The sequence below is a fragment of the Malurus melanocephalus genome, unplaced genomic scaffold (genome assembly GCF_030028575.1).
Source record: "Malurus melanocephalus ecotype Western Australia unplaced genomic scaffold, MMel_1.1 scaffold_54, whole genome shotgun sequence".
Taxonomy (NCBI): domain Eukaryota; kingdom Metazoa; phylum Chordata; class Aves; order Passeriformes; family Maluridae; genus Malurus; species Malurus melanocephalus.
The window spans coordinates 638,996-654,550 of NW_026623286.1; the positions used below are offsets into that span (position 1 = coordinate 638,996).

The following is a 15,555-nucleotide window of genomic DNA, read 5'->3' on the forward strand; positions in this document are numbered from 1 at the left end:
ATACAAACTATTAACTGATAACATTTCTTTACAGATTTCTCAGACTAAATGGCAATTCCTTTGAATTATCCAAGAGTAGGATACAGCAGGATAATGAAATTTCAGGCTTCTTGTATTAAAGAGACACTATTCTTTGCATAAAACAAAAAAAAAATTGTTTAAGAATGAAGACCATCTTTTCCTTTGCATGAAAAGGGCACTACTGAGTTTTATATATTCTATGCCTACAGTGACAATTAAAATCTGGAAAAAAGGCAATTTCCCAGAAGTAATTAATTCACAAATTTAGAGCTGCATAACATTTTTAAAACGTCTGGGACAGAATTTGAAATAGTTTCTGTTTTCACTGGAACCACTGCAGCTGAGTTAAATCACAATTTCATAGCATAGTTGTGAAGAACAGTATATTTCAAGGGCTTAATATATATGTGTTTCATATACTTGTTTGAATTTCTTACAAAATTCAGGTACAGACAGTATACTCAAAAAATACCCCTCACTTACAGACTACAGTGAAATAGGATCAGAATTTGTCTGAGATCTTATAATTTAATTTTGTTGACAATGTATTTTTCATGTCAAAAGTCTGTATTGTTCATATTGGAATACTTAATTTGGGAAGTAAGAGTCACTGATCCTAAAAGCTCTGGGTCAAAGCAGGCATTTAGAAAGCCCAGTTACCAAAAGCATTGCCAATGCAAGGTTCTCCACTCACCTTCAAATCATATAAAAGGTGATTTTGCCTTTCTGAAGATTTTTTGCAGAGATTAAGTTGTTTTTTTTTTTTTTTGTGTTTTTTTTTTAAAATTGTGTCAGGCTTCTACGTACTGTCAAAAACAGTCAACAGGCTTTTTGGAGAAGAGTGCGACTGGGAAGCTGGTCTTATTTTTCCAAATCCCTTGTGCTTTACCCAAAGACATTAAAGATTCCTTGCCAGGCACACATACCTTTGATTTCTTATTTTTCACATGCAATAGTTAATATTTTTTCAGTCATAATTTAATGGGCAATACAGGCATGTTTAAAATCATATTTAGATATCTCTGACCCTGTGCTCTACCATATGGCTTCAGAACTGCCATCAGTAGGAGAATAAGGAGGAGATGGATGAAGTTTGTTTTCTACAGACACAGCTTCCCATTTTCTGAGGGATTCTGAGAACATGTTATGCTGAGTAGCTCAGCACCTTGCAGATTAATTTCTGTCTATGCAGAAGCTCTCAACAGATCTCAGCAGGAACCCTAGTAATGGAAGTCAGACTCCAGAAACTTTAAAATAGGCAACTACCTTCTCTTCCTTTCCCACAAAGTTACTCCACATAATTTCAAAACTGGGGTTTATAAAATTCCTTGCCTTCCAAAAGGGTGCAACTGTTAACACTGATGATGTAGACAAAAATACTAGAGAAATAATTTTTTTTAATCCTCTTTTAATGAATGCTGCTATTGAAAAAATAAATTAGGTTACTTTAGAAAGCTCCATTCTAATCAGGTATGACTTACTGGATTGATAAAAAAAAAAGGATCTTGGAACAGAGGTCAAAGTCAATTAAGGTTTTTTGTGTCATAAATGACTTCTTTTATGTTGTACACAGACCAGTCATTTAAGGATCAGCTGCACTGGGAATCAAGTTACTGATTATTTGCTCTGATATTCAGGTTTATGATCTTGTTCAGAAGCAGCTGAAACCCCTCAATTTCTCAAAAGTGGATCACAGATACCAAATTCATATGAAAGGAGGAGAGGCTGGAGGCTGAAATAGTTTTTCGCTCTTTTTTTGATTCAGACATTCTTACAGCTCAATAAATTAATAAGCTTTAAATAATTCTTAATGCCCTGTTAAATCAGTATTTCTCAGAACAAAAGTTATCCTTCCTGACTTTTCTAGGTACAGCAGCATTCTGCTATTTTAGAAAGAGCAGCTTTGAATATTCAAAGCAATATGTCATAATCCCTATGGGCTGTGCTGCCTCACCCTTGTGTCATCTGTGATCTATCACCAGTTTCCCAAGTTGCTCTGCAGCTATTACATATAAAGAAGTTAATTTCTTTAGTCTAAAACAAGATATGCTCCCAATGCACTGCTCTGAATGAATACCTACAATGTGCAAAAAATATCAACCACAACTTATTAATTAACTGGACTTTAAAATGTATACCTTTTCCCATTTTCTGTACTCATCATTGCAGAAGTTTAACCTGAAGAGGAGCCCACAACTGTCAGGCACTTTTCCTAGATAAGTAAATTATGTTTCCTCCAAGCTTAGAAGGAGGAGGGACTTCTAGCTTCCTCCTCCAAGTTAGAAATACTTCTAACTTTTCACAAGATGACAAAGATTTTTTATAAAGTTTCAAAACATGATGAGTAAAAGAAATTACATGAATGATATCACTTCTGCTCAAACTAATACATGCTTGGTTTGGATATGAAATGTGAAGTGGGGAGATAGAGCACACATGGAAAGGTTATTCAGAGACCAGACATTTAAGCTTTTCTTACATTCCCCAATTCTACACATTATGCAGGCATACCCTAGTTCTGGATGAAGTAAGAGCCCTGCTTATTGCCTACTATCTCACTAGTTTGCAGTGAAAAATCGAGCTGCTTTGCAGAAGAATGCACGAAGTGAAATTTTAGGTACAAAAGCAAGGCAACTTATATGCATCAAGTTACTTTTGCAGCACACAGGCAGCATGAAGTTCTTCTCCTTTGAACCCCTCCCGTCCCCACCCTGTGACACCACCCTTATGCAAGTACCAAGCCCAGGAAAATAAAAAGGAGAACTTGAGGGATTGGGTATGAGAGGACAGCATTTTCCTTGGCAGGTATGAAAAAGCCTTTGGCATTTATCCAGTAATGCTGTTCCACTGACTCTCAGCACAGCTCTGCCAGAAGGATTAAAGAGGGTTAAGTGTTTCGCCAGGCCAAAAGCCAGAGTATGCAGTATCTTGTGTAAACCCATCTCTGGCCTGAATGATGAGTCTCATGGCATTTTGATCACCCCACCTGGAAGACGTCTAACCTCTTTCAGACAAAACCAGAATTCTTTCCTACTCAGAAGCAATTAAAAGCCTCAGAAGAACATAAAGCAATTGCACAAGCACTCCACAAATGCAATTTACACCAAGGATGACTACACAAAGTGTTTTCTGAATTTCTGCATTCTTCTACAATTATAGAAATGTACGTAAGTTTAGAGCCAAATTATCTTACCAAATATATGACTTGCAAGGGGTGTTTTGCTATCACCCATCTCTGTAGCTACTTGTCATGGCTTAAGCTGAGCTGGCAACTAAGCACCTCACAGGCACCCATCCACCTCCCCCGACCCCAGTGGGATAGGGTGGAGAATGCAAGGTTAGACTGGGGGGGTTCAGTGATGCACAAAACAATTGCTCAACACCCACAAGCAATGCCAAACTCCATCCCTGAGACATGATCGCCCCCACCCCCGCTGGATAATTCCCCAGTTTATACACTGGGCACCATGTTCTATGGTCAGCTCAGGTCAGCTGCTCCAGCTATGCTCCCTCCCTTCCTGTGCACCTGCCTGCTGGCAGAGCATGAGACACCAAAACTTCCTTGACTTAGGGTGAGAACTACATAGCAGCAACTAAAACATTAGTGTGTTATCAACATTATTCTCATACTGAACCCAAAACACAGCACTGTACCAGCTGTACCAGCCGTGAAAAAAATGAACTCCGTGCCAGTCAAAACCAGGACACTACTCCAACATTTACCTCACCTCATGTAAGAGAATAGCAGAACCCATTCTGTTATCACAATTAAACACTTGACATATTATTTTGTTTTTAGAAAATAAACTGTTTTGCTGTTTTGCATTTATATCCAAATAGCACGTCTTTTGCTTTCTTTCATAGGGGTCCATGCTCGTGGCTCATAATTGCTGTGCCATTTCTCTTCAGAAAAGATATTAGAGGTTTATAGACCTTTTACTGCAGCAACAGTATTTTTAGAAGACCAGCAAATGTTTACTTTCCACTTTCAGTATTTTGAGTGATCAGAAAAGACAGTCACTCTGTCCTTCATCTTCTGGTTGTAGGTCTAACTTCCTGAACTGTCACAACTGGGATGTGTAATTTCTGAGACATTTAGTGCTAATGAACTAATAAGAAATCTTAATGTAATCTGCATGGGTGTGAGTTTTGATGCTTATTGTTCATGTAACGTGGGTAGCAATGTTCTGCAAAGTCAGGATATACTTCGATATCAACTCTGTCTGCAGTCAAAAGGAGATAGTCTAGGAAACACAGTGTTAATACACAAATTTAAAAAATAATATGTGATAAAGTAATGGGCTTTACTGTGAACAAACTGATGAAAATACAAAGGAAGAAACAAAGAAAGAAGGCAAGAATATTTGTCCCCAAAAGCCCAAACAGACTGTGCACTAAGATGAAAAAACCTATTAGCAAATGTATCCACTAAACCCAAAATGACTTCCTGTAACTAATCCCTTGCTGCAAAATTTCTAGACAATAAAAAATTTATGCAGATATCTATTCAGAGATAAAAGGGACTGCAGTAAGAATTTTTTAGGTTCAGCAGAATTAATGATCCCTAAACTGTAGCAGAATATGCAACAAATCAAAGTGACATACACTGTGCAAGATTTAGTCAGCATCAGTCAGAGATTATGCTTCAGCTATATTCACATACCAGGCAAATGACTGTATTGGAAGGAATCCACTCCAGGATGTCTCAGACTATAAAAAAGTAATTACTTTCACTCACATCTGTGTAAAGTAATTATACTGCATACAGGTGACTTGTAAAATGGATTAATTTTATAACCTCCCAAGACCTGCATTTAGCAACCATATGTTAGTATACAAAACTAACTGTGTTTCTATTGCTATTTATTTTGTAGCTCTAAATCACAAATTAGATCAGGAAAAAGCTATACATTGAGCACTATAATTTATGTACAGCACGAGACTTTTATTCCCATATTTGTATGCAAAGCAACCAACCAATCTACAACAACAAAAAACAAGATAAAAAGAAAAAAACCAACCACAAAATCCCCAAACAAACAAACAAGCAAACAAAACCAAAATCACCAAAACCCCAAAAAACCAACCAAACCAAACCAAAATGTTGTGATTTGTTTGAGCCAAAAGGTTTATTAATCAAACATCTGTGCAAATGCTAACTCATCACTGTCATATTGCTTGCTGCATAGTAGCTAACATGCTCATAATCCCATTTTACAGAAAAGCATGCCACAGAATAAGCCATTGCTAAATGCCAGCAAAAATCAAGAACTTCCTTGTTTTTAATACTTCAGTTTTTAGACTTAAGTCTTCTTTTACTAGTTTTGCTGTTACTTGGTATTTTATTAGTTTTACTGTTAGTTGATATTTTATACGTACCTATATTTTATTCCATTTTCATCATGAAAGTTGGGTGAAAAAGTTAGGCAATGCAAAAAGAAGTAATATTCTTTCTGTAGAAAAATCCTGTTTTGTAGCCACAAGATTTGAAAATTAGGGACACTGAATAAATTTTTAACCCTTCTTTATCAAAATATTTCCTAGTCTCTAATCAAATTCATTGTTTAGTGTGTTTATCTACCCATGTTTTTCCTTGTTCCTCCTTTTTAACCTAGACCAATAAGCCTATTTTTTTTTCCAGGTAACCCAGTCATAGCAGTAGAGTGTCCTAGCTCCTTGAATCAGTGTAAGACTGTTAAAAAACAAAAGCTGTTACTCTTAAGCATAAACTGCTGCTTTCACTGGTGCTAGGCAGCCACGCACTGTCCTGACCTGTTGCCAGCTCCCACCGTGTCAGGGTGGGAAAAGAGAAGTGGGCAAAGCCATGGAGGGATGCAGAGAGCCATAAAAGGACAAATCTAAGTAAACAGGAATAATGGAATTTGCTAGGCTATTTCATCAATCTTATGCATATGCCCATGGATAAGGAAGACTTATGAAACAGATCAAGGGCTCCAGGCTTCTTCAATGATATGTGACTTCCAGCCACATGAAATAAAAATGCATCTTAATATAAAATGAGGGAAATTGAAGTCCCAAACCTAGATGTCTTGCCAAAATGGGGCTCAGAAATGCAAGCCAGGCTGATGGTGACAGAAGTAGATTCCAGAGTCTCCAAAACTCTCTTCCCAGAGGTTTGTCACCAGCAGGTCACAGGATGCTATAGGAAAGGCAGTGCAATCCAAAATACAAATGCTTTGCAACTTATCCTTTCTGCATCCTGAAACATTATTAACCATTAGTGACAAAGACTGCTCTAGACAAAGTCCTTTCTGATGCTTTTCAGAGCTGCTAATCACCCATATATTGGGCTTTTTCCAAAAATAATTTAACATAGCTTAGGCAATAGCTTTGTGAGTTGAAGATAATAAATTATTCACCGTTACAGAATAGAATCAGAGAAATTAACCTTAAGAGTGTCCATCAGTTTTGAGTTCCAGATACGTGGTGCCTAATAACCTTTGGGGGTTGCCTCTGATTATGTAGCATTTCATAACATCTTCTACACACCACTACTGATCCTCATGACTAGCTCCCACTTAAAAAAAAAATGGTTGTAGTCAGATTCCAGTGCCTTCACTCAGGCATCCAAAAAAAACCCAATTCAGACAGGGGTTAGAAGAAAAGCATATAAGCCATTCAAACAGCTTCTGTGACGCCTCATGACCTGCCCCATATCACATTACAACTTCATGGCATGAACATGGACAGAAGACAATTCTTTAGGGTGCTGTTTTCAGAACGCATCCATATAATAGCACAGTCTCCAACTATGCCTCTTCCAGTGCAGTGCAGAACTGGCTAGGTTCCTAATATTACCATTTTAATAATTTTCTCTAAAGTCAATATTCTGTGTGCAAAAGCATGTAGACAGTAACAAATGCTAAGGCAGAAGTAACATGTCACTTAACATCTGTTTCTTTGCTTTGGCATTGCATTTGTATGCCACCACATGGTTTTGCCCTCAGAGCAGGGTTTGCTCTCTGTGGTGCCTAGATCAATTCTCCTCAATCTTTACCGAGACAGTGGAAAATAACCAGAATTAACAAAACAGAGTTGGGGAGTGTACATGATGGGTGCTCCTCCATCAACAGTGAAAGATCACAAAGTCTGGCAATATGCTCTGTAGGTTTAAAGCAGTATTAGCATTTAGAAGGCATATTTCAACTTATCTGACCTCTTCGCGCTTCATAAATGTTCTTAGTATTCTATAAATAATATTTCACATATCTAGATGATGTGTTATTCAACAACGACTGCTGAACAAACTTTACAAATGCAACATAATAATGCCAGCAGCGAAAGTAAAAATTAAATCAATCTGATTCTAAACATCCATAATTATAACCTGAAAATGCATTTTCATTTTAAACTGTATTTCTACTTCTCAGTTTTAGTTTTCCCAACTTTTAAACCAGTTTCCTTTCTAGAGTGCATGGTTCACAGTAATCATTTTCATTTGCCATATTGTGCCGTCAGGACCAATCATCAGAATACCTGCAGCTCCAAATGATGTAATTGGCACATGAAAAGCACTTGAAAAAGCAGCATGCACCTTCTACCCAGTGCAGCCATCTGCACTTTCAGGAAGTATGCTAATGCTTTGAAGAGTATTTAACAGGGTAGAGGTTCCAGGATCAGAAGTCAAAAAATCTTTAGAAAGTTTCAGGTTTTATACCCTACTKGATTTGTCCATTCTCCATTGGACTTGTAGGAACTTTCCTCCAACTATTACAATCTACACCTTATAAAGCACATTTGTTTCCAAGTGAAAATATGCTAAAATGCCTCAGACTGCTCTCAACCATTATTTATAACCATTAGTTCTGAAACTGAGGCAGTACCTGAACTTSAGAGGCTTTTGCACTTTATTACCTGGTTTTACTGTAATACTGGCAAATTCTTGCACTGCTAAATGGACTTTTTTCCTGTGTGTATGAACGATGTACAATGATGATATTTATTATCATCCTAAACTAACTGGAACAAAATGCTTTAACAAAGCATCTTATAAGAGGGGAAATATGTCTTGCCCTCATGGTAAAACGTGATGATCATTTTTAGAGCTGCTAATTATAAGCACTCRCTTAACATCCAGATGTACAGATTTTTAGTGATCTGTCTATTAAAGCATCAGAGTTTTTCTAACACTCCTCTGATTTCAAGTTCAGCCTTAGCGCAATATGCTTATAAGACAGGAAAAGATACATGCCAACTTTTTTTTATACTGTATGACTTCTATTTTTTCCTCCCCTCATATTGCAATTCTCTTTATGAGCTCATTCCCTATCCTCAAAAAACTTCTATTTTCTCAATACCTTAAATATTGTGAATTTCTTTCTCTTTTCATTGCTGTGCCACTACCACCAAAATGACTACTTTTCCATCTTTTCCATATTACTGCAACTATGATTTCACAACTTAAGATATTCAATGTCATCAAAATTTAGATTTATATCTGACCTACTACAACCATACAAAAAGCTTACATTTTCCAAGTCTTGGCTATGGGTGACCTAAAGAAAAGGTTCTAAAAAGGTGTTAATGTTAAACTTTAGTCTCTTCTAAACCTGCAGTTGTTGAAGATGTAATAAATAGTAGGGGTACTTAAATAATAATGTAGAATGTGGAGTGGGAATTTGAACCAGCAAATTAAAATATCCTAATGGGTGTAAATTGGTCACTAAACTGCTCCCATTCACACTGGGAAATTTGAGGGTTGGGGAAAACACTAGAAAAGGCCTTAGACATGGACCAGAGAAGACTCATGATCAGAGCACATAAGCTCCACTGAAGAAGTAAAACTGGCAAACATGCTGTCCTGCAGCTTGCTTGCATAGCATGAATTGTAAGGAGCAGGAAAGATAGCTGCTAGAGCCTGCAGCTGGCAGGTCCAAATGCATGTGCAAAGAGAGATGGGGGATGCAGAAGGCCACTGGTTATCTTCAGAACTCTGTCACTGAGTGGGATGGGCCACAGAAGCAGCAGGAAGATAAAAACCAACCTGAGCGTGGGAAAGAGGGCTAATGTCAGGCATAGCAAAAACACTGTGAAAGAGTCAGAGTGACAAGAAATGCCAGACTGAAGAAGTAATATTCAGGAATGAGGTGAGAAAATGGGGCTCCTCCTTCCTCCACATGGCAGCTCTTCACATATTACAGCTAGGGATATACACAGGCAAGGCTAGAATGTGCTCTACTTTTGACAAGCCAGCAATGGTGCATCCTGCTGGGCTGCTGCCCAGCAGACAGCTCTTTAGAGTTTGCTGCCAGCGTTTTCTGCTAAGGATAGTGATCTTGTTCTTATAGGACACAGTCAGCTTTCATCTGTTAGCCTGAAATAAAGAAGTCCCATCTGCTGCTGTCTCTTTCTGATAGGTGCAATGGCTGTAGAGAAGACCACTAACTACAGGATATACTAAGAACTAATAAGTAATAAACTGAATGAGTTGATTCTTAAAATCCCTAAACAGTTAAACCACTTCCTTCAATGTCCAAAGGAGAACGAAGCAGGTAAATAATGAAATCTGTCAAGCAACTGGAATGTCACTCCCACCTCCCTCTGCCTCAGTATCATTTGTAGCTGCTGTTGCAGCAGCACTGTCATTTCCTGGCTATTTGTACAGGATGATAGGAAATGTCTCCAGCCCTGATGACACTACAGTGATAAAAAAAAGCTTTWTCAATATTCACGGGTGCAGTCAAAATAATGTCAGCTACACTTCATTTCTTTTTAAGTTTGCAAGCTGCAACTTTTGCCTGAATGAAGATTGTAGCTGAAAGATTGATTTATATGCCTTTTTCTACAGATATATTACAAGCTATTAAATAACATTGTTCTCCTGTTACTGCTGAATACTATATAGAGGTGCCACAAAACTACAACAGACTGCTTGTAGCAGCATCTGAGTTTCTAAAGTAGCCAATGTATGCAAAAACTAGATTTGTCTCTAGATGAATTTCCTGAAATATTGTCCAGATTTATGGAAGAAAAAAAAAAAAAAAAAAAAAAAAAAAAAAAAAAAAAAAAAAAAAAAAAAAAAAAAAAAAAACAAAACCAAAAAAAACCAGACTAATCAAAGCCAGTAAGGAAAAGGCTCTTCTAGATTTTTGTTCATCCCTACCCCTCATGAGATATCAGTGGAGTGCATGGCTGAGAGTAGCAAAATGAACACAGCAGCCCTGGAAAAAAGAAATGTTAGGCAGGATAAGGACTGTGTGCATTGTTCCCTGCTCTGACCTCCAGTTGTTTTAATGCCTCCTGACAGTGCTGCTAGAGCTGTGTATATCCTCCTTTTCCCAAAACAGCTCTGCTTCCCATGTGTGTTAATAAAGATAAACCCAGACATGACATCTCTGCCTGCCCCTCCTTCCCACCCCCACCCCCCTTAGAATAATTCTGGCTAAATGCACCAAAAGAGCCTGCATACATTTTCTTTCAATGTAGCTCTGAGTTGCCAGTATCTATACATTCTGTATATTTCAATGCCTCTGTATATCGCTATCATTTATTTGCTTACCATACTTTGAACTGAAGAATATTTTCATTCCTTCATCACAGAGAAAAGCAAGCAAGTAACTGAATGGAGCTGAATCAAGCTTCTATAATTAAATTAAAAAAAAAAATACTGCCTGCACAAACCGACTTCTGCAGTAATTGAATCTCTCACCACTGAGATTATTGCTTCATCAGTTAACCTTCAAAAATCACATACACTGTTCAATACAACATTTTAAGAGGACAGTGCAAAAAAATTCAAAAATCATATGCTTCAACTGATAGAGGGAAAAAAGAAAACTATAATGCCAAGTAGCTCACAATGTCACAAACAGTCGAGATACCAGTAATTAAGCAATTTTAAAAGCAAGCTGTATGCTGGCAATGCCGTTTCACATTCCTTTTTTGCCCATCGTATCCTCAGAGCTAGGCAAACAAGCTGAAAATAGTCCAGCACATTAGGTGACTGTGCAGTGAAGTTTTGTTTCCTAATTATAAATACCATGCCTGTGCTCAGACAAAAGAAATCTCTCTGAACTGATGTAAGCCTCTCTCATAAAGAGCCGCAACAGAATTAAAATACAGCTGCCCTGTTTTCAGTAATGAGGTCCTGAGTGCTTGGCATCATGCTGACTAACATTTACCCTTTTTCTGTCTAAAGTAACTGCAAYAATAGAGCCGTTAATCAGAAATCCTTCTGCACATCTGCCTCTCGGAGCAAAAAGACACTTACCTTCTGAAGACTTGAAAAGGCCTTTTTACTGCAAAAATAGCAAAGATGCTTCACGGCTGCACTTCAGCATCCCTCGCTCTGTAGCAGTTTACTAGGAATACAGATCCTCCACCATTTTCTTGTCACGTGGGGTAGTGGTACTGCTAAATAAGGGTGATCACCTGCCTTCACACAGCCGGCTGTGTGAACCAGCAGCTACTGGGCTTTGATTACAGGCGCACTTCAACAAATGCAGGGCTATGCCTCGGTGGTGAAAATCACATTTTTTTTTCACGTCCCCTATGGAGCTTCGTCGGAGTATCACCAAACTTTGATACAGTGAGTCGGCTGGCAGTAGCAAAAAGCCTCCCTGCTGCTTCATTTCACTGCCTGAGAAAAGCTTATGATAAGACTGCATSACAAAAGTTCCTATGGATTGAACCTATCTCAGCCCTCATTTCTATTTGCATACATGGTTAGAGAGCGTATGCATATTCAAAAATGGATTGCATAATTTTCTTCAGTTTGCAATTCAGCAATGGGAATGTAGGTGCAAATATGAAAAAAAAATAAAAATCCACCAGTTCAGAAGGCACGGTGGATTCTGAAAACACAAACTGTATGTGCTGCATAAAGCATTGCCCACAGCCTGTGCTCCTGGCTGTGTTTTTAGGGAAAGAAAGGATAGTTCTTCCCAGGCAGTGCAGTTTCACAGTCTCCTTTTATAAAAGTCTGTTGGGAGTAGGGTCCCTAAAAAATCCAGGTTACTTTCCAAAAGCAAAGAAGTTTTCAATCCTAATCCCCACAGCAAAGCAGTAGACCTGAGGGCAGCCTAACCTTCAGCTGGTTTCTCTCTTCACATTACACAGATCCTCCGGAAAGTAAGTTAAATTAGAACTGGAGAAGCTCTCACGTCAGACTGCTTAGCCATAAACAGTCAAAAACAAACAAAAGCCTAGCCCCGTTTTCTTTTTTCAGCACTGCTCCATGCACACCTACAGCACAGTGTAAACAACAATTCAGTGCCTCCCACCTTGTTCTTCATGGTATTAGTAATCCTACAAAGAAAATGCTCATCATCTGCTACATATCTCCTGGTAAGTCTGTCTCCAGATGCTATTTTAAAGGACAAGAGACAATACAAAGCATTTAAAGAAATTTAAAAATCATCATGATATGAAAATATTCTAAAGAGGATAATGCTGCAGACACCTCATCTTTGATGTTTCTGTCACCTAGGTGAACATAAAATTTCCAGTGATGGGGATATTTCTAGTACTTTTGCAACTGACCAATATTTAATTCATTTAAAAACAAAAGTCCATATATCTAGAAGTTGTAGCCAGGAAATAAAGCTATAAAGTATTTATGAAAAATAGAAGTCATAACTAGCAAGATTGTGATGAAGCTGTGAAATTAGCAATGCGGTAGAAAATAAGGCCTTTATCCTCCATGTGCAGAGTAACATAGAATATTTTTGAGATTTTAGGACTCCGTTGAGGAAACTTCCCTGTCCAACCATCCACAAGCCACTCTGGCAGTCACACAGCACCTRATCTGGGACCCCACACTCACACAGACAGACCACGTTTCCTTACCGGCGCGACCCCACGATTCCCATAGCAGACTCTCAGTCCTTAAAATACTCTAATCGTGGTGCAACAACAAAAGAACAACTTCAGCTGGGTGCCTCTGAGGAAGGACCCCGGACACAGGAAACTCTGGGCTTTTATACCCTCACAGTCTGTGTGTGCAAAGTTGGGGGTTCGCCCAGCAGAGTCATCAGTCCCTGCTGTGTCTTTGAGTGTCCAGTCACCTGCTGGAACATTTCCCTGTGCCCTTTGTTGTGCAAAGGCCAGCAGCAGTTCATGGATCCCTTAACAGAAACTCTGCTGAGACCACTCACCTTACTGGGGTGCACTGCTGAAGTCAGGTCTGTGTCAACAGGGTTAAAGTTTCAAAGCTCACTAACACTTTAGGCTGAAGTCTCATGTCATTGATAATACTGATTGGAATATATTATATAATTAATAGCTCAGAAAATAGCTCATGAACAGTGGTGCTTTTAATAGYTGGCGAGTTTCTCCTTTAACCAGTAAATGGCATTAACACAGTCCAGGTCTTCTTGCTTTGAGAAAGTGGGTCTCAGGCCAATCTCACAATTTAATTGAAATTTCAGYACCATTACTAAATAATAGTAAGTAGTGGTTTTTTTCCCTATTAAAAGTATTTTCTAGTCACTGAAGTGCTGTTCCTCTTTTCTTAAAGAGTTTTATAAAGGTCTTGGTATTTGTCATGTAAATATTACAGCTGCTTTTACGAAAATGTGATCACCAGGACTTCCTACAATCAACTTTCTCAGTTGTTGCTCCTTTACTTACATGTTTGGTTTTAACCTTTAAAGCATGGCCCTTGTATTAAGTCAAATGTCATGTTTTGTGTTTCCAGGTGGGAAACTTAAGTTCAATTCCCTTTTTGAGTCCATAATTTTGTAGTTCAGCAGGAGCTGGAAGCATAACTGAAGCAGCATGCCTGGTCCCCAGAGTGCCTGGAATTGCTTTCCAGCAAATCTGGCCAATTAATAAACAACACTGACAGAAGTGAAAGATGGCAGCCCCACAGGTATCCAAGGAAAAAAGGAAACAGGCATCCAAAAGGAAGTAAATATTACTTTTTCTTACAACAGATTTTCAATCCTTCAAGCATCCTATATATAGCACCCTGCTTTGCTTGTAAAAGCGTAAGGCAAACCTGAAATCCCTAACTCACTGCCTTATTCTAGCTTTGGGACGACAGAACAGACATTTTGAAAAAATATTTGATGAATCCTTTGTTCACTAGAATCAATGTGTATTTTTTCCTGGGTTCCAGTCTGTCAGTATTTCTGGGCATTGATAYTGACTTAAATAATTAATGGCTTCGAGATTTATGTGTATTTGGCTAAGTCACAGAGACAGCGGAGTAGTCTCAGAATTCTTATTAATCTTCTAACAGTCATACATTTCTCTTTAATTAAATTTAATTATCTTTATTCACTGACAGCCACAGCCAGTGTGATGAGAACAGGCTTTTCTATTAATATTAACTGATTGCTCCCCTACTGGGCAATTTTAATAGCTAGCAGTACAGCAGTGGTCACAGAGGGACATTACRGACAGAAGGAGTAGAAGAACTATCATTTCTGGAACATCACTACACAAGTGAGCAGAAAAGAATGATTCCTGTTACTTTGAGAAAATGCTATCAAAAAGATGCATCTTCTTTTGAAGCCATATTCTAGTAGGTTAATATATGGTGGTAGTTTTTCAAARGAAAATGTCTTCTCATCAGTTTTGCCACCAGTTTTCTAAACTCTCCACCAGACCCTCCAAATATCTGTGTTCTTATGTCCACTGTTCTCACTGCTTCTTGTTCCTCAAGTCAATATATCATTTCATAATATTTCGTTCAGGTCTTTCTAATTCTTTCTGATATGGAAAAGGATAATCCTTCCCTACAGCAAAGTTAAAAGCAAGACTGATTTGGTACACACAGCCACAAAAATACTGCGAGGAATGTGCTGGGTAAAAGCCAGGATAGCACCTGCAGGGTTCTCCCTCTGCATCCTGACCAATTCATCACCACCAACCTTCACAGAGCTCTGTAAGGCAAGAAATCTTTTATCAAGAAGAAAATTACCTGCAGGCTTCATAAATTTTACTGCTGGCATACCTCCAGCCAGCAGCAGCAAAGTATGTTATCCTGCCTACCCAACATTCACACAGAGCTCCACAAATTATTAAATTTTATATGTAGTTACTCTCGGCTCTTCCCATATGAAAAGCTGTATAAAAAGCTGCTTTCCTTCTGGAAAAACTGACATTAGTAATGTGCTATCAAACCTTTTTGTACTTTTTATTATGAGGCTAAAGAAACTCTAGGGTTTATAACTTCTGGAGTTTGTGTATTTCTGAGACAGGTTTATATATTTTCTCTAGTGTTTTAATGCTAGTAAGCATCATTATTCTTCCCTCCCTGSTGCACCTTTTCCTTGCAGAAATAAAACACAACTATAGATTTCTTTAAAACTGACCTTAACAGCTTCAAGAGTTGTTGTGTTTGACATTGGGATTGAAGGGGGTGTGAMATTGAAGGGGGTGTGACTAGCAGACATCGAGATTTTAAGACACTTTTTCATTCTGATTTTTGTCTCCACTTTCTGTTTCAAAACTTTATTTCCCTCTTCTGTGTAACAGTCAATTTTATTAGAAGCAGCAGACATCTGCTGGATGAAAGCAGCATATATGCAGTATACAAACTTTATTCTTCACTGACCCTTATTCTAC

The 15,555-nt window shown here is 38.2% G+C and overlaps 1 protein-coding gene across 5 annotated transcripts in view; it reads right to left on the bottom strand.

The window, feature by feature from the left end:
- PRUNE2 (prune homolog 2 with BCH domain) overlaps positions 1-15,555 on the bottom strand; it is a 127,169-nt gene that overhangs the window by 26,910 nt on the left and 84,704 nt on the right. Inside the window, exon 1 of one of the 5 annotated variants that reach the window (XM_057365556.1) lies at positions 11,252-11,633. The exons of the other annotated variants lie outside the window; for them this stretch is intronic. The gene's annotated coding sequence lies outside the window, so the exon portion shown is untranslated. Of the gene's footprint in view, positions 1-11,251; positions 11,634-15,555 lie in introns of those variants that run through there. 5 annotated transcript variants of the gene reach the window in all.